The sequence below is a fragment of the Canis lupus genome, chromosome 11 (assembly GCF_048164855.1).
Source record: "Canis lupus baileyi chromosome 11, mCanLup2.hap1, whole genome shotgun sequence".
In the NCBI taxonomy this organism is placed as follows: domain Eukaryota; kingdom Metazoa; phylum Chordata; class Mammalia; order Carnivora; family Canidae; genus Canis; species Canis lupus.
The window spans coordinates 21,101,270-21,123,514 of record NC_132848.1 but is presented as its reverse complement, the minus strand read 5'-3'; the positions used below and the strand labels follow the sequence as shown (position 1 = coordinate 21,123,514).

General features: G+C 56.1%; 1 long non-coding RNA gene across 1 annotated transcript; it reads right to left on the bottom strand.

Annotated features, from left to right (window-relative positions):
- Positions 1 to 737: 737 nt before the first annotated feature.
- Positions 738 to 4,539, bottom strand: LOC140642639 (uncharacterized). Its single transcript, XR_012039060.1, has 3 exons — positions 4,424 to 4,539; positions 3,803 to 4,048; positions 738 to 1,254 (listed from the first exon to the last, which is right to left on the bottom strand). It is a non-coding gene; the product is annotated as an uncharacterized lncRNA (long non-coding RNA).
- Between the last annotated feature and the right edge of the window lie 17,706 nt (positions 4,540 to 22,245).

Sequence of the window (22,245 nt, the reverse complement as noted above, 5' to 3'; positions counted from 1 at the left end):
GAGAACCGCACCTGCTCCCTCAGCGGCAGGCGCATCTACGGGGCGCAGCCCTCCGGAAGGGCCTGGGAGGCCGCGTGAGGCTGTCGTAGCGCAGACTCTGAGTGCCCCGACTTGGACATGCATTCCTGCTGTTCCGGGGCCGCACCGAGCAGGGCCCACGGTGCAGCGTCCCCCGGGGCCTGCCTCCTTCTCACTTAGGAGCACCTCCTGGTGTTCTGGGCTGTCCGAGCTCAGGCCCGGAGCCTCTCTGGGGCCACTAGAGGAGCGAGCCTCACGGGGGCTGCTGCTGCTGCTGGCACGCTGGCCCCCGCAAGTGTGTGCACGTGCATGTCCTCCTCCAGTGATGCTCTAAGGGAGGGACGCCTGTGTCCCGTGTCACGTGTTGGCCCGTGATGAGGAAGATAGGAGTGGACGATGTACGTAGAGGCTCATGACATTATCCACACGTGGGAAACACAAGAAATGCTTCCCTTGGCCCAGCCGCCATCGTCACCTTCGTCACCTTCGTCGGCCTAGAGCCCTGTGGCTCCCCAGTGTCTGGAGGAGCTTCCAAAACCACATCTCAGATGGTAAAATGGGGAACCCATTCCTCTAGGGATGCAGCGCTTCTTCTGGAAGGCCGCAGACTCCATGCGCCATCCCAGGGCCACCCTGCTCGGTGCTGGGTGCTGTCCTGAGGCCGTGCTGTCTCTTCAGTGCATTTTTTTTTTTTTTTACCCCTAAGGAAAGCTCACACCTTTGCTGAGAACTACATTTATTTTTATCTGTTATTTATTCTCCTGACTCATGAAATTGCACCCTTCAGGATGCCAGTACAAAATGTTATAAAAAAAAAATTAGTAAAAATGCATAAAGTGGATGAAAGATGTTTGGCTTCTTTTATCTCCTGAAAGATGAATTTAAATGCTTTCACTGTATGATCCCAAGAGGAAAAAAGAAAAACTAAATAATAAGTAAGCACAAAATATACACATATCAAACTCTCCTTCAAACTTAAATTAAAAAAAAAACAAAAATATAATAAACCCTAGGCCCGGAACAATGGTATAGCTGTCCTCTGAACGGCGATGAGGAGTCCGTACTGAGCTGTCGCTCCTCCACCTTGAGCGCCGGCTCAGGGGCCTGCAGCCTGATGGGCTCCTGTCCCCATCCCTGGGGCCGGCCCCGTCCTGGACCGCAGCACCTGGGTCTCCTGTGGGCTTGTCCACTGATGAGCCCTGGACTGGCCAGGGATGCACAAGACGGAGTTTCCTTCTGTGAGTCAAGGGAAGGAAGTAGGCTGAGTGGGCACCTGCCCCCAGCAAAGGGGTCACAAAGGACGCAGTGAGGGTCGAGCCAGGGCCCTTCCAGGACAGAGGCAACCATAGAAGACTTACTGGGCAGTGGTGGCCTGGAGGATGGGTGGCAAGGGGAGAAGTGAGAGGCGGGAGGAGATGGGAAACCCTGAGTGAGGCACAGTCGAGGCGGGGGTGGCAGCCTGACCAGAGTGCTGGTCGGTGGGCTCCTCCTTCCCTGTGTAGACCCAGGCACTGAGGAGGGAATCTCCTGGAGCCTTCCCCTCAGGCCACATGGTAGAGGCAGCCCAGGGGTCTGAGGAGACAACCCCCACCCTGGGGTGCTCTCCGTGCAGGTGGAGGGTCACAAGAAGCCAGCTAGACAGAGACTGAGAAGTCCTCACCCAACCAGCCTCCTTGGGGAACCTCAGGGCCACAGAGCTTAGTGGACGTGTCCAAGGTCAACGAGCAGCAGGGCAAAGCTGGGGAGGGGGGGACACCCGGCCTCACGTGCGGTCACCATGGCCCTGCCAGGGTCAGGGTGTCATGTCTCCACGGAGCGATCCAGGAAGCGCATTCTAGTTTGGCAGTGACCCAGAGGAGAGGCTCTGGGGGGAGAGTGAGTGTGGGTGTGTGTGAGTGTGTGATAGGAGGAGTGTGAGTGGCTGTGTGAGGATGACTGCACGGGTGTGTATGTGTGTGAATACGTGCATCTGGGAGTGTATGTGAGTGTGTAAGTGCAAGGGTATGTGCACGTGCAAGTGAGTGGGTGTGAGTGAGCATGTGTGAGAGTAGGTGTGAGAGTGAATGTGTCTGTATGTTCATGTGAGTATGAGTGTGTGTGTATGAGAGTGTGTGTGTGCATGTGTGTGACTGTGACTTGTGAGTGTGCATGTATGTCAGTATGCAAATGCATGGGTGTGAGTGTGTATGTGTATGTGAGTGGGTTTGTATGTACGAATATGTGCGCATGTGACTGTGTATATAAATGTGTAAGTGCATGGGTTTGTGTATGTGAGAGTGCCTGTGTGAGTGTGCCTGCATGCACGGGTAAGTATAAGTGTGCATGAATGTGTGTGTGCATGGGTAGGCGTGAGTGTGTATGAATGTGAGTATGCATGCGTGGGTAGGTGTGTGTATGAATGTGTGAGTGTGCATGCATGGGTAGGTGCGTGTGTGAATGTGTGCCAGTGTGTGAGGGTGTGTGCATGGGTAGATGTGAGTGTTTATGAATGTGAGTGTGCATGCAGGGGTAGGTGTGAGTGTGTATGAATGTGTGGGTGCGTGTGCACAGGTAGGTGTATGTGTGAATGTGTGCCAGTGGGTTGGGTGTGTGCACGCACGCACACTCCTGTTGGCGGTGGGGCCGTGCCGTCGTTCCCTCTGGAGCCCGCCGGGAGCTGCAGGCTGTGCACACCGATCCCTTGGCAGCCTCTGAAGGCCCCTGGGGGGCCGGTCCCTCCCCGCAGCCCCGGTCGTCAGCCCCCAGGTCCCAGCGCCCCCGCGGGGAGCCACATGAGGAGGACACGGGGTCCTGGCTGACCCCGCGGGTGGTTTTCCTCTGGGGACCGTGCACCCCCTGGGCCAGGTCCCGGGAGAAGGTGACCCCGCAGCTGGACGGAGAGGTTCGGAGGCAGCGGGACTCGTCCTGACATGATCCAAGGCTTCCTGCTCTGAGCGCAGGACAGCCTGGAGTCCCCTGGGGACCTGGCCTTAAGCTAGGGTGGGGACGCTGCCTTGCTGACCCCGAGCACCCGTGCACTTCCTTATCTGTGCTCCCAGGGGACCCCTGGCTGTCCTGCGAGTCCCAAACCAACCCTGACTTCCATCTCAGCTGCGGGAAGAGACGCGGGCGTCCTCCCGGCCCGTGGATGCCAGACCCCGTCCTAGAGGGAGAGGTCGGGGGGCTGTATGGCCCGGGAGGGGACAGGCGGTGCCTGCGGGGAGCACAGCTGCGGTGCTGAGGGTGGGGGTGCAGGGGGACAGATTTTTAGCAAAAATCAGCAAAATCTGCTGCCCAGTTGGGTCAGGATACTGCAGGGAACGTCTATGTCGATCACCCGTGGACTGGAGGCAAATCTGTCAGCTTGTCCCGCTCCAGCACCGGGGTCTGGGATGGGGATTTGGTGCTGAGGGTGGGGAGGAGGCGTGGGGCCCCCAGCCACAGCCCCTGGGTCTCCAGGCACATCGGAGGCCAGGGGTGGAGCACCTTGGACGCACAGACGGGGCGGGAGGATGAGGATGCTCTGGTGCCTCCCTGCTCCGTCCCAGCCCCACACGCTGATTAAGACAGAAAAGCCTGGAAAGGGTGAGCTCCTCCATCACCCTCGGCCCCCTCAGCCGGCCTTCCCGGTGAAGCAGTCGAGGACCGAGGAGGACCCTGCACTGAGGCCATCCCCCATCCTGGCCTTCGCGGGTGACATCGGGCTGTGTCATGGATGTCCGTGCCTGCCCCACGCATGACAGGCCCTGAGCCGCACAGGACGGAGGCCACCCACAAGGACAGACGGGGTTTTTCGAGGACCTACCACGGCCGGCATCTCATTTCAGACGCGTAGGGAGCAGGTGGAGAAGAGGCTCTCTGGTGTTCCTGGAACTCACGGCAGCTCCCTCCCTGCGTCCACCTGAGCCCCGGGCAGGACATGGAGGCTGCTCAGCAGGTGTCACGGTCAACGGCGTGAGTGAGGCCCGTGTTATACAGAGTGCACGCTCCTGCCTGGCGCCATTCGGAAGACTTTAAGGCAGAGCAATGCCCTTTGTGTCTCTTCCTTGGTCTGGAAAAACCAGAGCTACTTATTTTAGATTGACTTAGGGGTTCTCTCTAAAGGGACACGTCACTCGGGGGCCACCCCCCCCCCCACAGATGTCACCCAGGGGACAGAAAGCAGCCTAAGACAGAGCCACCCTGGATGGCCTTAAAGGGAGGAAGGGCCCCTGAGCCCCCTGCTGGTGTTTCAGGCAGTGTGGACACCAGCTCAGCCCTGGGGCATCTGGTGACGGGAACGGGAGTCTCCGCTCCAGATAGCGCTCATCCTGATTTAACATCACTCAGCCCGCTCATGCGTGTTTGAAAGGTCAACCCTCCCTCCCTGCTAAGACTTCCTAAATTTTACATGAAAGGAGATCTATCTCGGCAAAGCCAACCTCACCGACGGAGGCGTCCAGGGTGGAGGATGGAGCCGTGCGAGGGTGGGCATACCCCATGCTGCGTGGGGCAGGGACAGAGATGAAGGGACTGCTGAGGGCCGGGGGTGGTGTGGGGACTGCTTCCCATCACAGAAGCTCTGTGACACGCCAGCCGCACACTTCAGCCCCGCCACATGGCATCAGCAGCCAAGGCAGCGGGGTCTGAGGCTGGGGACCCAGACGGAACTGGCTCCGCCCACGGCAGCCACCACCACACCCTGGAGCCCCAGCATCTGCACGTGTGAAGTGGAATGTTAGGGTCTCGTCCGGGAGCTGTGATGAGGATGGAGTGGGACACCAGCCAAGCTCGCAGTGCTGTGGACACATCCTGAGCGTATGGCTCCCCTCTACCACCTCCTAACCAGCTGCAGAGTCTACACCCAGGAGCTTTCCTGGACCAAGCGTCAGTGTCCTTTGGATGATGCAGCTGTCACCTGGAGTGGATGGGACAATGCGTATGTGCTAGCGAGGCCCACAAGTCACCCCTGGTGTGTGGCCCCTCCTCCCACGTGCATGCCCTCTGATGACTAGAGGACCATCTTCCCAAGACGCAGACCTGCCTGGTTCACATGGGCCCTGCCCCATCCTACACCTGGGATTGTTTTCACCTGGACCCTAAGGGAGCCAGTCAGCTGTCTGGTTGGGGACGCAAACACAGGCCACCGTCCTTTCTCACCTACGGCTCGTAAAGCCCTGGAGATAAGCAATGGGTGCACAACGACCGCAACGTGAGGGTTTGGTTGTGGAAACAGGGGTCAGATCTTTACGGGCACCAGCAAAGGGGGTGAAGCCCTGGAGGAGTCACCAGGAAGGCCATGCGAGGAACGGAACCAGGGAGGGGAGGCGTTTGGGACAGAGACCACACAACCCAGACCCACAAGACTCCCAGAACAGGGATGCTCATCCACGGGGTGCTGTGCCCCTGATGTGACGGCGTGGGAGGTGATCAGGTCATGAGAGGGGGCCCCATGCCCAGGATCGGGGCTCCTACCAGGAGACTCCGGGAGAGGCGATCTCTCTCCATCGGGCGAGGACGCGGCAAGCAGGTGGCCTTCACTTGGAGCCGTTCTGCAAAGCGAGACTCTGCGATGAAGTGCTTGGGCACACGATGGCAGGAAGTGGCAATTTCTGGGCCAGAATCCCGGTTCTTTGATGATGATCCCCACTCCCCTGCCTCCACCATGGGGGAAATCGTTTGGACGCTGCTATTTCCATCCCAGACGGGAGCCTATTTGAAAAACGACAAATTACAGTAAATGACATGTATGTGTGTTCTCACAGGGCTGCTTGTCCTGACCAAGTGAGCTTCCTTAGAGGCCTCCCTGAACACGGATCAATATTTCTCAGGGATGAGGAGGTGGGTGTGACCCCCTCCCGCCCCCCTGTCTCCTCCGCTGCACCCCTAGCCCCCTCTGGAGCAGGGGTGATGATGACTGGATTTATTGTGGTCTTAATCATCTCTGCCCACACTAATGGACTCACCCCAAGTGGAGTTGGGGCTGACGGATGACACTCTCATAAGGGAACAGGTGCTTCCAGTTCAGCGGGGCCGTAGCAGCCACCTGCAGAGCCTGGGGCTGCACAACACCGTTAGCGAGAAGAAGAGTCGCCCAACTTTGAACTTGAAACTCATTACTGAACTTGGGTTTCAAACACCTCCCCAGAGATGAGGTCTTCTTGGCTAGTCTCCTAATATGGAACATTCTTCCAAGCGAGTGTTTGTATCTTAAAAATATATATATATATCCTTAAAAATCTTAGAACGTGCATGCCGGTACTTCTCCGCAAGGTGAAAAATACGCTGTTAACTGTGCAATTATGCGCAATCCACGGAGAAGTCGACACGGGGACACACACTTAATGATATTTACAAGAAGCCCTGATGCGGGTTAGGTGCCAAATCGGCAAAGGGCACGTTCCTCCAAACCAGCAAAAGGTTCAATCAGCCCGGCCCTAATGAACAAACCCATTTAGAGCCATTAAACATCAAATGAAGGGTCACTGCTTTGAACGTGGGCCAAGAGGGAAGAAAGGCTTTCCTCGGAGGTGTTGGGCGGGAGTAGGATCTTCTCAAATTCACACATTACAAAGAATTTTCCAGGCCAAAACCATGAAAGCTGGACTTCCTGGTGGTGGGCATGTCCTGAGATGTCATCCTACAAACCGTCCCCGGGAGCCCCCACGTCCACTAGGCATCCAGCGACTCTGAGTCCCCCCACCCCCGTTCTCTTACTCACCGAGCACGAGGACGCGTGGACCATGGCGAGCCAGTGGATGAGTCCAGCTCGGGAACTCCTCCCACTCACCTCAAGCCAGCGTGGGTTTGATGAATGGCTTCAAAAACCTGCAGAATTTCCTGCACGTGTCTGGAAGGCTCAGGCTTGAACTATTGCTTTTTATCTTATTTGAAAATAATTATTCAGATAAATATTAATCTTGGATGACAAAGGAGCCAAGAAGCACGAAGAACTCCAATTAAGAAGCGAGATCCCTTTTTCAGCACGTGGGGAGCTTTGTAACGTAAGGGGAAACGTGAGCACGGTTACGTGTTCCAATTGTCGACCCCAGGCCCGCTCCCGGGTACTTCGGCCCGATTGCTGTCCTCCCTACAGCAAACGAACCTTTCATTTGTTCGTTCATGTGTTCCGCCTGATGCCCATGATACAAAGCTGGCCGTCAAGTCACTTGCAGGGCATGAGGACGTCAGAGCAAGTAGACAGCCCAGAGGGAGAAGGGACAGCGTGGGCGTGGGAGGCTTTGCAGAGCGTGATGGGCTTTCCAGGGCACGAGGCCACGCACAGAGACACAGGTCGTGGACAGGAGATCAGGGATGGAGGCTCCAGGACCATCACCCTGTGCGTGGGTGGGCGTGCGGGTGCACACATGCGGGAAAGGAGCTGCACGTGGGAGCCTAGCAGGAGCTGGGAGTCGAGGCTGGGAAGACCAGGGCGTCGCAGGGAGAGCCACGGGTTCCGGACGAAGGACGGGGGGTGGTCTTGCAGCCAAGGTGCTCCCTCCGAGTGATTTCCACGAGAAGCAACTCAAAGGGTGTGATTGGGGAAGGTGCTCTGCGGCCTGTGGAGCTTGGAGAAGCGGGCGAGGCTGAAGGCCCCTCAGCGCTCCCACGGGAACCGTCGTGGGGTCGGGGGAAGCAGCCGCATCGCCCACAGGGAGGCTGAGGAGATCCCAAAGCTGATGAAGGTGAGCATCAGCGTTGCCACAATCACCTCCTTGCAGGCTCTCCCCCAGGAAGGCACTTTGCATCCTCGGGGGAGGGGTGGGGGAGGTGGGGGGGAGCCCGTGGGGCATTTGCATCTTGTCGGGTCCTGTGTCATGGGTCCTGCGTCAGGCTCCCTCGCAGCATCTGGGAAGAGGAGCCTTACATCCTGCAGGTGAGCGGCGCCTTTGCCCACGAGCAGGTGCCTTTCGGGCCTGTTTACGTGATGCGCCAACAGCACCCCAATCTTGCTGCTCCCAAAGTCACACACGTTCCCCACAATCCGTGTTTGTGGGGATCCCCGCAGCCTCGGCTGCCTCACCACCCCGTCCTTCTCCCTGAAGGAACACGCTAGAGAGTCTTCCGCGGGACACTCTTTCTCAGGTGGAATTACCTGGAAGCGTGTCTCATCCTCACTGTTGACCGAGCTCCGCGGGTGAACACGCGGTGGCTCCTGGCAGCTGGGACCCCGCTGCGTGTTGGTCCGTCACCCGTGGGCCCCGAGCTGCTCTCGGGCACCTGCCTGCAGGTAGTCTGGGCGATCCCACACCTCCCGCGCCGTCGGACTTCGTGGCTCTCCACTGACGGGGCTCCAGGCCCATTTACTGTGTTATCTGGACTGGGGTTTCTCAGGCTCTCAGTATAGGATGATTCATGGCTTTAATTAATTCTGGAAAATTCTTCATCATTATGTTCAACATCTTTTTTCCACTTGCTTCCCTCTCTTCCTCCTTCCTCATTCCTTCCTTCTCTCCCTTCCTTCTTCCCTCCCTCCTTCCCCTTCCCCCTTTTTCCTTCCTTCCTCCTTCCTCCTTCCTTCCTCCTCCCTCCCTCCTTCTCTCCCTCCTTCCTTTTCTAGAAGTCCTGTTTAGATGCAGATAGACAGGATCCCTGGGTGGCGCAGCGGTTTGGCGCCTGCCTTTGGCCCAGGGCGCGATCCTGGAGACCCGGGATCGAATCCCACATCGGGCTCCCGGTGCATGGAGCCTGCTTCTCCCTCTGCCTGTGTCTCTGCCTCTCTCTCTCTCTCTGTGACTATCATAAAAAAAAAAAAAAAAAAAAGATGGTAGATGCAGATAGACTTGCTCACGTGATCCCCTCTTCCTCCTAATCTTCATACTCCTCATACCCGAATTTCTCTGTGTTGAATTTCAAACAATCTATGGAGATTTACCTTCCATTTCACCTGCCTTCTGTTCAGGTTTCTTCAAAACTTCAATTTAACCCATCCACCGAGAATTAAATCTAATTGATGAGGTGTTTCATTTTGCAAGTTCTATTTGTTTTTCATAGATGCCTGATCTGTCTGTCTCTTATCTTTTAATACTTTTACTCAAAAATGTATTCCTTGATATTAAACACACCTATTTTACATTCTTCCGAAATATGAAGTCTTTGGGAATATAATTCTTGTATGTTTGTGTGTGTGTGTGTTTTTTTCCCCTCTATTATCTCATTCTTGCTGTGTTTTATTTGGTTTCCCTATTTCTTGTCTTAAACTGAGTGTGTGTCTTTGAAAGCTTGTGGAACTCGCGGTTAGGAGGTGGGGGGCACCAGAGGTGTGTGCGCCTCCACCGTGTCCCTGGAGGGATACCAGCTGGCACCAGTGTTAACAAATGCGTTCCTTGGCAAATATCCCCTCATTCTCAGTGGGAGCCCCTGCTGTAGCCCCAGGATCCAGGGAATAAGCTGTTGGTCTCCATCACAAGGGCATTTTCTCTCTGCAAGAGCCTCAACCCAGCTCCTACTCAGGTCCTGGGACGCGAGATGCCTTTGAGACAGGACACCCATCAGCACAGCACGGATTGTGCTGTGACAGCCTCCTGGCTTTCGTATAAGGTTGACGACACTTAAAACATTATTTTAAAATGTACATCCTAATGTTTAACCTTATGGAGCAGGAGGTTCTCCAGGGTAACAGCCCACCGTGTGCCCCAAATGGAAGCCTCCACTCTTTCCGTGTCTGCTGACACTTTTTCCTCTGAGGATCGAGCACAGGGACCATAACTTTGCAGCTGGGTTCCCCATGCCCAGCACTGCCCACTCCCATAAGGGGACAATTTCACACCATGTGCACTTCCCCATTCATCATTTTTGTGCACCTCACAGCTCCTCCGAGCTCCAGGCATGACAGATGTTGTTCCTCTTCCTGATGCTGGGAACCTGAGATCCAGAGATTTTTATGTGACTTGCTTATGGCCACACAGCTCATAACCTGGCTTGCTGGCAACTTGAGTTGTCTCCATGAGACCATCACCTTCCACACACTCTGCCTTCACCACAGAGCTTTGTCTGTGTCCATGCGACATGGCGTGTTTATTTTACCACCTGCGATGGGCACACAGCAAATCACAGACCTTGGGTTTACAGCCAGAGGGTTAAACCCTCACTCCAGAGCATTCACTCCTCAATGCTTGTAAAGCAGAGGTGCTACTGCATGTTCCTTCCAGGGAGAAAGTTCTCTGAAACTTCCTGAGAAGTTTTTACAGATTCCGACTGAGGATAAAACTTGATGAGTTACTGCAGGAGATTTAAAAGGCACCATCTCATGCAGGGACTCTGCCCAGAGGAAGAGAATTGCTTCCTATTTCCTCCAGGCTCTGCTCAGTCCCACACTATCAGTGAGACCTTCCCCGATGGTCTGTTTCAAGCAGCTGTGTGGCCTCCGCCCTGGCACTCCCCAACCGCTGGCCAGGCTTTATTTCCTGCATCACGTGTGCCCTTGCCTGACATGCTGGGAGACTCACCTGTGTCCTCCACTGGGATGTCGGCGCCATGACATCCGGGACAGTCACCAGATGATCCATTGATGTGTTTTCAGTGCTGAGACCAATGCCTGGAATAGGGTACGTCTTTAATAAATGGTTTAATGAGTGGATGACACTAAATCATTGACAAGTACATGGTCCCTTCCTTTGTTGTTTTGGGTTGCAATTTGCATCAATTTTTTTGGGTGGAGCCAAGGAGGAGCAAGTGATGGGCGTGCACCTCACCTGGAAGGGCAGAGCCGGCTGCTCAGTTCCCTCGGGGGCTGCTCTGATCCTCAGGGACTCAGGGACGGGATGACAGAGTGCTCGCGGCAGCTGGTAGTCTCTAGGGTCTTTGATCTTGTGATCACATGTTGTTGCTTAGTCTGGAGGCTGTCTCAGCTCTTAGGGAATCCAGATAAGGCACGGCTACCACGCAAGCCTTCGTGTGCCCAGTGTATCAGATTCACAAGCAAGGTGCATCCCAGTTTGGCAGCAACAACTGGCCAATCTGAGGCACCTACTGCCGAAGCACCAGGAAGCCAATTCCTCTGGACGACGTACCGAGTCTTTCCTTACCTGCGTGTTCCCATCTGTAACCACTCGGGAGGCTTCCAGATCTGACTCATTGTGAATGTTTAGGGGAGCCTCTTGTCTCATACATGTTTTTACCAACTCCTGAACACAGTTATCCCACCCGACCGACCTCCTATGCATGCACGGCGTCTCACCATCTGCCTCCCTGTCCTTCCTCGCTCCACACTCTACACCCCACCATGGGACCCACACACACAGCGCTCCCCTGCAGCTACCTTGTGAAAGCCCGAGCTCTGCACTACACATCTGATGTGTCACCTGTCAAGGGCTGAGTGGGGCCAGACAGCGCAATGAGCACCTGACTTAGGGAATCTGGTTGTAGCTTCACAAGATCGGACAGGGATCATTGTTACTTTCATACCCATTCACAGGATGAGAAAACCCAATCTTTTCTGAATGTCACAGAAGACCCATCACCAGGACCCTCCCTGCTGTCCAGAGTTTCAGCTAATATTCCCCAAATCAAGCCTGGCAACTAATGTCAGCCACGCGTGACAGGTTCTGGGCGGCTGTCAGGGGCCCAAGGACCCCAGCTGAGTCCTGAACAACACACAACACACACAGCTCCCCAGCTTCACGTTCCTTCTGGTCAACTGAACAGATAAACACTTTCACGAGATCTGGTTTTAAGAGAACTGTGGGAATTCAAAACTGTCAAAATAATAAACCGAAATGTATCAGTGTTCGTTACTCATTCTCACCCTCCAAAATCCACATGTTCAACCTCACAGGTTTTCCCACAACACAAGACATTTAAAATTCCCAGCTGGAGAATTCCCAGCTGCAAGGAGTGACATGTCTAAAAAGGAGTTGCAAACACGTTCGCACTCTCGCACACGCGCACGCGCACACACACACACACACACACATGCCTGACGGGCGTCAGTTCGAAGCCGCGTGGGTTTGAGCCGTCGGGACTGATGGGTTTCCACCTGTGAGGGGGCAGTCTGTAGCTCTGCGGGCTCCAGGGTGGGTGACAAGGATGGCGGGACGGAGCGTGCCCAGCGCACCCGGCTGGGCCCCACACTCGCAATATTTAAATATCATTCACGACTTTAAGGGACTGTGTGTAAATGCTTATCATCCTGTTGGCTCTGAAGAGCTATCCTTTCTGGGACTTTCATCTATGTAGCTAAATAGTGGAACTGAGTTTCAGTATTTCACTGTATTGAGCACAGGGGAATCTGTTAAACACGTTGACGGTTTCCACGGAGACCTGCATTGTGTGGCAGCATGGGGCTCTGCCGGGAGATTCCAGAGCCAGTGGTTGTCAACAATCTCCCCACCCCGGTGGGGCTCTGCTGTCCTCTCCTTCTTATTAATCCACATTCTAAAGTAAAGTGGTTCTGGACAGAGTCTAAACTTACAGAACGCTATCTAACAAGCTCCTGGAATTCTCTTGGCCAAAGCTGTGAACTTCTGGGCTGGGCCTTATTCCCGTGTTCTTTCTTTTTTTTTTTTTTTAAGATTTATTTATTTATTTATTTATTCATGATAGACATAAAGAGAGAGAGAGAGAGAGGCAGAGACACAGGAGGAGGGAGAAGCAGGCTCCATGCAGGGAGCCCAACGCAGGACTCGATCCCGGGACTCCAGGATCACACCCTGGGCCAAAGGCAGGCGCTAAACTGCTGAGCCACGCAGGGGTCCCCTTATTCCCATGTTCTGGATGCTCCTTTCTTCTCTAGACTGACTCCTTTAATGCTCCCTGAGATGTGTTCACTCTGGTCTGGCTTTCCCAGGACCTGCTAGTGCACTACCTGGCTCCTCTGTATCCTCAGAGATACCCTTGAGCTAAAGTCCAGCCCCTCACTGAACCTAACACCATGTGCGGTTGCTGGGGTGGTGTCTGGAGGTGCCAACTTCAGCGGCAGCGAGCGGCGTGCATGGCAGGCTTACAGACGCTAGTATGTCTTGAGGGGATACATGGTTGCTCTTGGACACCCTAAAACACCTTCCCCCTTCCTCCTGTACACCTGACATGCCAGAGAGAACCCAGTTTGGAAGCACACGTCCAGGAGCTGAGGCCTTCAGAGGACTCAACCACTCTCTCCCCATCACCTCCCTTCCGTTCCACCCACAGAGCCCTGCCAGGTGGGAAAACACACCTTTCATTCTTTGCAGATGCTGCTCTGAAATAGCCCCAATACTGCGCTCTCATTGATTGGCATGCAGGAATGGAATATAATATGGGGTGTGTGGGCACGCATATGCACACCCGCTTATGCGTCTGCGTGCCTGGAAGTCCGCATTGCTATTCCCAGGCACACACACATACACCCAAAGTGAAGCTCGTCCGGGTCAAATGATTTGTGTTGTTTACGATCATGTTTACAATGTCCGGGATTTGTGCCGACGGCCTGTTTGCTCTCTGCAGACTTAGCCCGTGGGGTTGCGAAAGGAAGAAGCTCCTTGGGAAGGAGACAGGGAGGAAGGGGCAGGGTGCACGGAGGGAGGGAGGGGGGCTCGGGGAGGCTGTGTGGACGCACGCCGCGCAGCGCCGTCCCCCGTGGTTGCATCCCCCCTCTGGGGCCCTGCAGCTGGATGTCCTCCCGGGGTCCAGGGCGCTGTTGTCTCCCAGGAAGTGCTGCAGGGTCTCCCTTCTGCTGAGCTGCTTAGATGAACGGGGACCCATCTGGGAGGTAAACTTCTGAGCGGTCGAGCTGCCCACCATCCTCTCTGCCTGCGGCCTTGTCTTTCCTCGTCTTGTCCCAAAGCCTGACTCATCAAGGAGCGGCGGTCAGTCAGCAGAGCAGCCCGTAGGGTGTGGGAGCCACACAGCGGGAGAGAAGAGGTCGGCTTGTGAAGGGCGTCATGAACTCACCCACTCACTCACTCACTCACTCACTCAGTCAACACGCTTGTTGAGCATCTACTGTTTACCCAGATGTGGTTACTTGTTAGGGTTACAGAAGTAGATGAAACAATGCCCCCAAACTACGTCTTCCGGGGGAGCTGGGGAAAGTCTGTGTCAGGAGCAAAGTGTTTCCCTGCAGGCAGTGGGGTGCCCGTGTCTCTGCTCTCTTGTTGTCCTAAAATTCATTCTGGACACGAATTCACCTTAGAGGTTGGTCCGAGTGAGGGGATGTTCATTTATTCCTTTATCAAAGGGACAGTGAGAGGGGATTCCTGGGTGGCTCAGCGGTTTGGCGCCTGCCTTTGGCCCAGGGCGGGATCCTGGAGACCCGGGATCGAGTCCCGCGTCGGGCTCCCTGCATGGAGCCTGCTTCTCCCTCCTCCTGTGTCTCTGCCTCTCTCTCTCTCTCTCTCTCTCTCTCTGTGTGTGTGACTATCATAAATAAATATTTAAAAAAAAAAAAAAAACAAAGGGACAGTGAGGACTAATGGGCCTTAGAAGTCTCTTCCACATCTGAGATGGTGACTTCACAGCCTTGCAATCTGTCCTTGGGGCCACAGGCTCCGTCACTGCCTTCATCAGATGGTGCCAAATGGGGGCAGCAGGCTCCGCTGGCTCATTCATCCTTCCATCTGCCCATCTGTCTGCACCTGTCCATCAGTTGATCCCCATTCACCCATTAACCCATGCATCCTCCCATCCATCCTTCTGTCTCTCCACCCCCACCTGCCCTTCCGTCCCTCCATCCTTCTATCCTTCCAGCCACATTCATCCCTCCATCCCCCTCAATCCATCATACCTCCATCCACCCACCATCTATCCTTCCATCCCCCCTCCATTCCTCCATCTACCATCCCTCTATCCACCCACCCATCCCTCCATTCCTCCATCATTCCTCCATCCCTCCATCCTCCCATCCATTCTTCCATCCCCTCATCCATGCCCCCATCCATCCATCATACTTCCATCCACCCACCATCTATCCTTCCATCCCTCCATCCATCATCCATCCCTTCATCCTCTCTCTTTCTCTCCTTTCCTTTCTTTACCACTAACCCAAGCATACCAACCAAGCTCACTGGCACCTCCACTTGGGTAGGTATGGGTTGAGGGTGAGATGCAGAAAAGCATGTGTCCCTTTCTCCTTTATAGATCAGCAGTTCATTTGGAAGACAAGTGTGATTAAGGCCAGTATCAGATCAGGCCTGATGCACACTGCTTCCCAGCCGGGTACACAAGACAGGAGTGCAGGGGTCTGAGATGGTGCTGTGCATGAAGGCCCTGGAACAGGGTTAACTTGGGTGACCAGTAAAGATGACTGCAGTTGTCCAACATTGTCCCCAAATCCTGGAGGTCTTATTGCTTCTGCAGGATGCCTGCTGGTAGGAACTGGCCAGTGTCACCTTCATGCCAAGCAGACATCCTGCATTCTCTAGCCTTGTAGAGGGACAGCCCAGCACGGGGCCCTGGTGGCTCTGCACGATTCCACATGGGCCATGCAAGCCAAGGTTTAACCACAGTTAACCTCAGTGTTGTCTGAACATCTAGTGATTCTCCTGGAGTGTGAGAGGATGCAGGTTTGTGAGGGGCTCACCTCCCACCTCCCCAGGAAGCTGATGAGATGCTATCTCTTCATCGGCTCTGGTGGGCCTGGGGCTTCCTGCCCTGCCCTCCCCAGAGCAGAGCCACCCCCGTAGCCCGGCTGAGCTGCTGCCCAGGTTCTGCTCCTTGACAACACGAGGTCCCCAGGACAGACTGACTCCAGCCCCTGTGGTTGCCATGCAGCCCCTGGCATGTAGGGACAGGGCTCCTGGGACCTGGGACCTGGGGATGCTCTCCTGTGTCTGCATGTGCCAGGAGCTAAGCCCCTGAACTGGAAGGACTCCCTGTGACTCCACTGGCAGAGTCCACTGGCTTGCCATGTCTTGTGTGCTTGACAGAAATTCTAGAATTTTCCTGTTCATTAACAGTCTTCGTCCCCTTGAGTCTGCAAAGCCTCTTCCCTGACCACTGCAACCTTCAATTAATTCCACTCATTCTAATTACTCCAAACTAAATCAATACTCAATAAGGGAGTCGATTATTACATCTTTCTGGGCTTTAGGGACCGTTTGGAGCCGATCCCCTGCCTTCCCAGTGAGGAGCTAATGCTCTCTCTCCTCTCTGAGCTTCTCTAATAACTCTCATTATTTCATATATAAACGTCTTATCCAAATATCAATCTCCATTAGGCTGTGAATAATATCTCTACTTTGTTCTTTATCCCCCCACAAACCCAGCTCAGCTCTGGGAAAACAGTAGGGGCTAAATTTTTGGCTTAATTAGAGTCCCGGATCCCTGACCTAGTGTCTGCCGCGGCCCCACCCACACACCTCGTTTGGAGGCCCGCGCTTCCCGCTCTTACCGGGCGTGGTCTTGTGCCTTGAGCAGCTCTAACCTGATCCCCATCCCATCAGAACACAAGCAGGACCTTACCAGAGCTTCAGCACACACAGCCGAGGGCACCAGCCCTGTATCTCTATGCTTCCTCTCCTCCAGCCTTCAAAACCCTCTGGCCCACCCCACAATCATCAACCCCCCTTTGACTCAATACAATATGTAAAACCCTATGTTCTCTAACTTTTACTCTCTGATTGAGGACACAGTCCCTCTATGAAGTGGCAAAAGCAAAGGCAGGACCGTTCAGGTGGGGCACACAGTTTGTAAACCTCAGATACTCGGAGAAGCAGGGTCAGGATGGAGCAACAGGACAGGTCACATGGTGGGTGTGTGAGCCTGGGGGTGCTGGGACGGGCGGGGGGGCAGCCAGGGGCCAAGCTCAGCGTCTGCAGGTGGCACCTGCCAATGGAAGGGAGGCTGCGAGGGACCCTGGGAGCTCAGCTCCCACCCAGCCTTCAGCATTAATATGGGGCCTGGAGCATCTGTGATCCTCTGGGCTGTAAATCATGTTCCCTGTGTATGAGTCCCAAACCCCTTATGCTAAAAAACAAACAGACGAAGCAGACAAAAATCAATAGTGCCACAGGGCGAGTCAGAAAGCAGACGCCCGAGATGCCCTGCCAGCGTGCTCCCCGGAACATGTGAGGTCCGGCTGCCCCCGGCACCGAGCTGAGAACTGCAGAAAGTGGTGACCGCGCCCCCCAGGGAAGAGAGGTGTGCCCTTGGGGTCACAGACACTCCAGAGGGTGGGTGTCGGGTCCCAGGGTGTGTGTGGGGGTAACTCAGTGCCCAGATTTCCAGAGGCTGATGGCCAAGCTCATGCGGTGACCTTGGATTCTGGGACCCTGGGTATTTTCGTGGGTCGGATCCATCTGAAAACCCAGCCGTGCTGAGCGTCTGCGGAGAGCCCCTCCGTCCGCGGGGCTGGGGTTTCTCGGATTCTCACCTTCTGCAGAAGATCTTTTTGTTTTGTTTGGAAGCCGGCCTCTGCTCACAACGCGACGTCACTCGATCATTTTAAATTAAATTGCTCCTGTTGTGTTTCATCCCCGCATGTGCTTTAATTCATGTGAATCCAATTGCACTTCCCTCAGGAGGTTGCTTAATGCAGTGTCAAAGTTGAATAAATAATAAATAGGGCACATCAGGGCTCCCACATCCTCAGCTTGTGGGACGGCCTCGGTGGTGTCTTTTCCAGGAGCGTGTGCAGGCCCGAGCCAGGTTGGGTCGAGGCGTTGAGTGGGGCACCTGTCCCAACGGGTCCCCAGCCCAGGGCGACAGTGGGGAAGGGGCGGCCCCGCCAGCTCAGCCTTCTGACTGCACGTCTGGCCTCACTCAGGAGCCAGACCCCTCCGTGGGCACCGTGGGTCCGCGGGCACCGTGGGTCTGGGCGGTCAGCTGGTGGAGACCCCGGGGCGGATGAGCCTTCCAGCCAGGACCTGGATTGGCGTTCATCACAGGAGGCACGGCCTGCATGGGGCGGTGAGAGCAGCAGGAAGAGTGGGGCCTCCTGCTGGTGGAGGACATGGGGTGAGGGCCCTGGAAGCTGGCACGGAGCCGAATGGGAACATGGGAGGAGGCCCGATTACCTTGTCTGTCAAACCAACGGGCAAGGCCCTCGGGCAGCAGGTACTTTGTCGGCAGAGGGGGAGCCCAGGCCTTGCAAACCGTGAGCTCCCCACTCTTGGTGCGGCAAGAGCTTGGGGTGGAGGGGCATAGGGAGGCGCGAGAGTGGACAGGACACCATCGTGGCTGAGTTTGCTGGATGCAGGATGGCAGGAGGCCCCCAGGTCAGGACCCAGAGTGACAACAAAGCCTCCAAATCTGCTCCTACTTCGGCCTGGATTTGAGCATCCGTTTCCCTTTCTAATAATACAGATGAAAAACAGCGGAGAGACGGAGCCACCTTCCCAAAGCCACACACACACACACACACACACACCCCCGCTGGGCACAGCAGGGGGCGTTCCGGGTGCCCACGGGCCTTCTTCCGACAGACTCAAATCCAGGGGCTGAGCCGCAAACCGTCGTCAACCCTGAACAGTAGCAAAGACCCCTGAAGAGGTGTCCTGGGGCTTTGTTCTGTGTCTTGTGCCACAGGAGGAAATCTCCCCGCCGGGTCTGTACCTGAGCCTCGGGGAGGGGGCGCAGTGGCCCGGATGTCGTGCAGCCTGGAGGAGTCTGCACGCGGAGTTCCCGGGAGGACCCGGGGGTTATGGTCCCCCAGGGCGGGTCAGGGTGTGCACAGCGGCAGGCGCGCTGCCCCCCAGGGAGGAGCATTGCCCTGGAGGAGCCGCACTTTGTGGGGAGCACCCCTCCATACCACCCCGTTCCCCTTGGCTCTTCCCCGAGGAAGGGTGGCACCTTGACCACGTGAGTCTCCGACTCCTCCAAGTGGGACGAGGCAGCTGCTAAACCCAAAGACGGGAAGCAGTGGCAATAAAAGAGACATTAAAAGAAAATTAAACCACAGAGCATGGCTAGGCCTTCCACGAGAGGCCCCCGCCTCCTGGACCGGCTCTGCGGGAAGCAGGGCCGCACACAATCCACCCGCGCTGGCTGGGGTCACGGCGCCCCACGGGCTGCAGGCCAAGGGCAGCGCAGGCCCCTGAGGCGACCACTCCGGTGGTCTCTGGGAAGGTGAGACCTGTCCCCTGCCCTGTCTTCATCCCCCATCCGCACCGCGGAGTCCTGGACTGAGAGAGGAGCCCCAAATCCCAGAGGAGAACCCGGCCTGGGTGGGGGGGTGCGGACAGGGTCAGAACAACATGGAAAAGAAAGCAGATAAAACAGTAAAAATGCAAATGTACATTTTCAAAGACTGACGGCAAAATGATACAATTTGGAGGGCCAGGAGAGAGGACGTCTGCACTTTGGAAAGGCCGGGGAGATGCGAGAGGAGCAGTCGGGGAAGAATGAAACAGGCAGCTTCGCAGGAAATACCCTCTTTTTTTATTTTTTATTTCTTTCTTAGAGAGAGACAGAGAGAGAGAGAGAGAGAGAGAGAGCATGCACTGGAGCAGGGGAAGGAGAGGCTGAGGGGGAGGGACGAGAACCTGAAGCAGACTCTCCACTGAGCGTGGAGCCCAACACAGGACTCGATCTCACCACCCGGAGACCATGACCTGAGCCAAAACCAAGGGCCAGCTGCTTAACCAGCTGAGCCCCCCAGGCACCCCCAGAAAATGCCCCAGAGCAGATCACCTCTTCCCTGGACCCTGGACATTCCTCTGGGTTGTCCCAAGGGATGCCCCAGGCCCTCCCTTCCCTGGTTGGTCTGGAGCCAGCCTCCCCAGGCCCTCCTGCCCCCTCCGCCCTCCCGGCCCCTGTTCTCTTACCCTCCTCACTAACCCTGCAGGTGCGGGCACCAGCTGGCTCCACGGAGGCCCCTCCCTGGCCGCCCCGCCCCCACTCAGTGCGTCCTTGGGGTCTCCTCTTGGGGGCCTGGGCTCTGCGTGAGGTATACGCTCAGCTGCGTAGCTAGTGCTCTGGCCTCAGGCCCCGGACTAGGCTCTGCGTTCCTGCTCTTCCTCTCCTTCGTCTGTTTGGGACTCGCCAGGTGGCAGAGGCCTGGCAAAGCTCCGTGGGCTGGGGGAGCCCGGTGGGTGGAGCTTCTGGACCCTCTGCGGGGCCGAGCCCACCTGGGTCCGTCCCCCCATTCTGCACACCTGTGCCGCACGCTGTCTCTCGATGGGCCAGCTCCTCTCCCACACACGATCCACTGTTTCCACACCCAACCTGTGCGTGTGCAAAAAAAAAAAAAAGAAAGGAAAGAAAAAGAACGTTCTGCTGATACTCTCATCCCGTATCCTGAGCCCTCGTAGGTGCCATCTCACGGTGCAGCGTATGATCTGAGACGTCATTAGGCCCCCGGCACCGTGCAGGGTGGGGGGCAAGCGGGGTTTCGGCGTGCTCCTGCCAGGAGCCACCCCGTCCTCCCCGAGGAGCTGGGACCGTGCTGGTCACCAGGGGAGTGACCCGGGGTCAGCAGATCCCGGATCCTCCTCCGACCCAGCGACCTGGGGCGAGCCGCAGACGTGCTCTGTGCCGGTTTGCTCAGCAATAACAGTGGCGCTGTGGGTGAGAGGTGCCCCCTTCCTGGGTGTTGCAAAGAGCCGGGCGCTCAGGGCACTCAGCCCGGCACCCAGCGCAGCCCCCTTGCTCAACAAATGTTGGATCCAGCTCCTCGCCACGGTTGGGCGGCTCTGATCATTCCTCCTTCCTGAATCTGCATCTGTTAGCCTGTAGCTGCCTTCCATCTGTCTTGTTCCAATCCCTCCGGCCACACAGAACAGGCCTGCTCTCCTTCCCACATGACAGCCCATCAGAGACATTTTAAGACAGGAATCATCTTCCTCCGAGTCCCCACTTTCCTCCTGCACGGCGCCGTCCCCATGTCAGCTGCACCCTGTCAGATGCTGCGGCAGGTGCCTGGTGCCACTACGTGGCTCCCGACAAGGCCGGGACCCCTGGTTACCAGCATCCCAACTGCCTCGGAGCATACCCCCTGCTCCCATCTTCCTTGGAACATATTACCCTAGGAAATGTCTTTGCATCCCTAAAAGGGAATACTTTTTTTTCTATATCATTTACAGCCTCAGATTTTCTAGTGAGCTGCAGAATTTCCAAAGCCTCCTTCCTGGGATGACCTTTTCACTCAAGATATCGGAAGAGGATCCATCCGAGGAGACCGTGGTGCTGGGTGGGGGGAGGGAAATATCGTCTAAGGTTCTCCTTGGGGACGGTGAGCCCCATGGCCAGGCGCTGAAGGGAGCATCTCTCATCAGACCCCTGGCCAAAGGGGTTGGAGCCGGCTACGGGGCTCTGGGCATGTGCCTACAAGATCTCGAGGCCTCCTTAAAGGATCTAGGGTTTCGTCTCACTACAGCACCTGCTGTGTTGTTGAACCTTCCTGGGATGGATTGTTCCACCTTCTAAAGTAGGTTCCTGGGGATCCCTGGGTGGCTCAGCGATTTAGTGCCTGCCTTTGGCCCAGGGCATGATCCTAGAGACCCAGGATGGAGTCCCGCATCGGGCTCCCTGCAGGGAGCCTGCTTCTCCCTCTGCCTGTGTCCCTGCCTCTCTCTCTCTCTGTGTCTCTCATGAATAAATAAATAAAATCTTAAAAAAAAAAATAAAGTAGGTTCCCCATTGTCCTAGGAGTTTGCCCACACGTGGCATCTGCCCTGCGTCGTGTGCTACACACACAGTTATCTTCCCTCTTTCCAGATGAGAATTTGGGGGAGTCTGGGGGAGTTTGCAGACGTGCCTAATGTCACACGTCGAGTTCACGGCAGGATCGGAGCACGAACCGTTGCCCCCGTGCCAGCAGGTGAGGCCACGTGAATGCTGGAACCCCGGGGCTCTCCAATGTTCAGGGCCGACATCACCTGCCTCCTCTACTGTCCATGAGATCCAGCAGGCGCACAGGTGGGAGGGCATGATCCTCAGACAGTGAGGGATGAAGAAGTCTAACCTGGTGGGTTCCAGAGTCCAGATCGGATCAGGCAAGGGCCCGCAGGCCACAGCCCCCTGCGTCAGACGTGCCTTCCTGGCCCAACCCATCAGCACACACACCTGGCTCAGCACCAGGCTCCCCACGGGGCAGAGATGGGGCAGGGATCCCCCCACCCAGGGAGGGCGGCGTGTTGCCGCAGGGCTAACGACCAGGGAGGAGGGGTGAGGAAAACCTGGCACCTTGCACAGGATCCCCAGCAGGCTGGATCTGTCCTTAGCACACGCACAGCACCCACTGTCTTCCCAACATTTGTGACAATCGCGTAACAAAATTAACACGTGAGCCCGCAGAGGGGGCAAGAGAGATGTCGCTCTTCCCTCCGCTCTGCCCTTGAGGTATCTGGGGCCCCGGAGGCTTTAGTCCAGGGCCGGGCCGCCAGCCGCCTCCGTCCCACCCAGGTGTCTGCCACA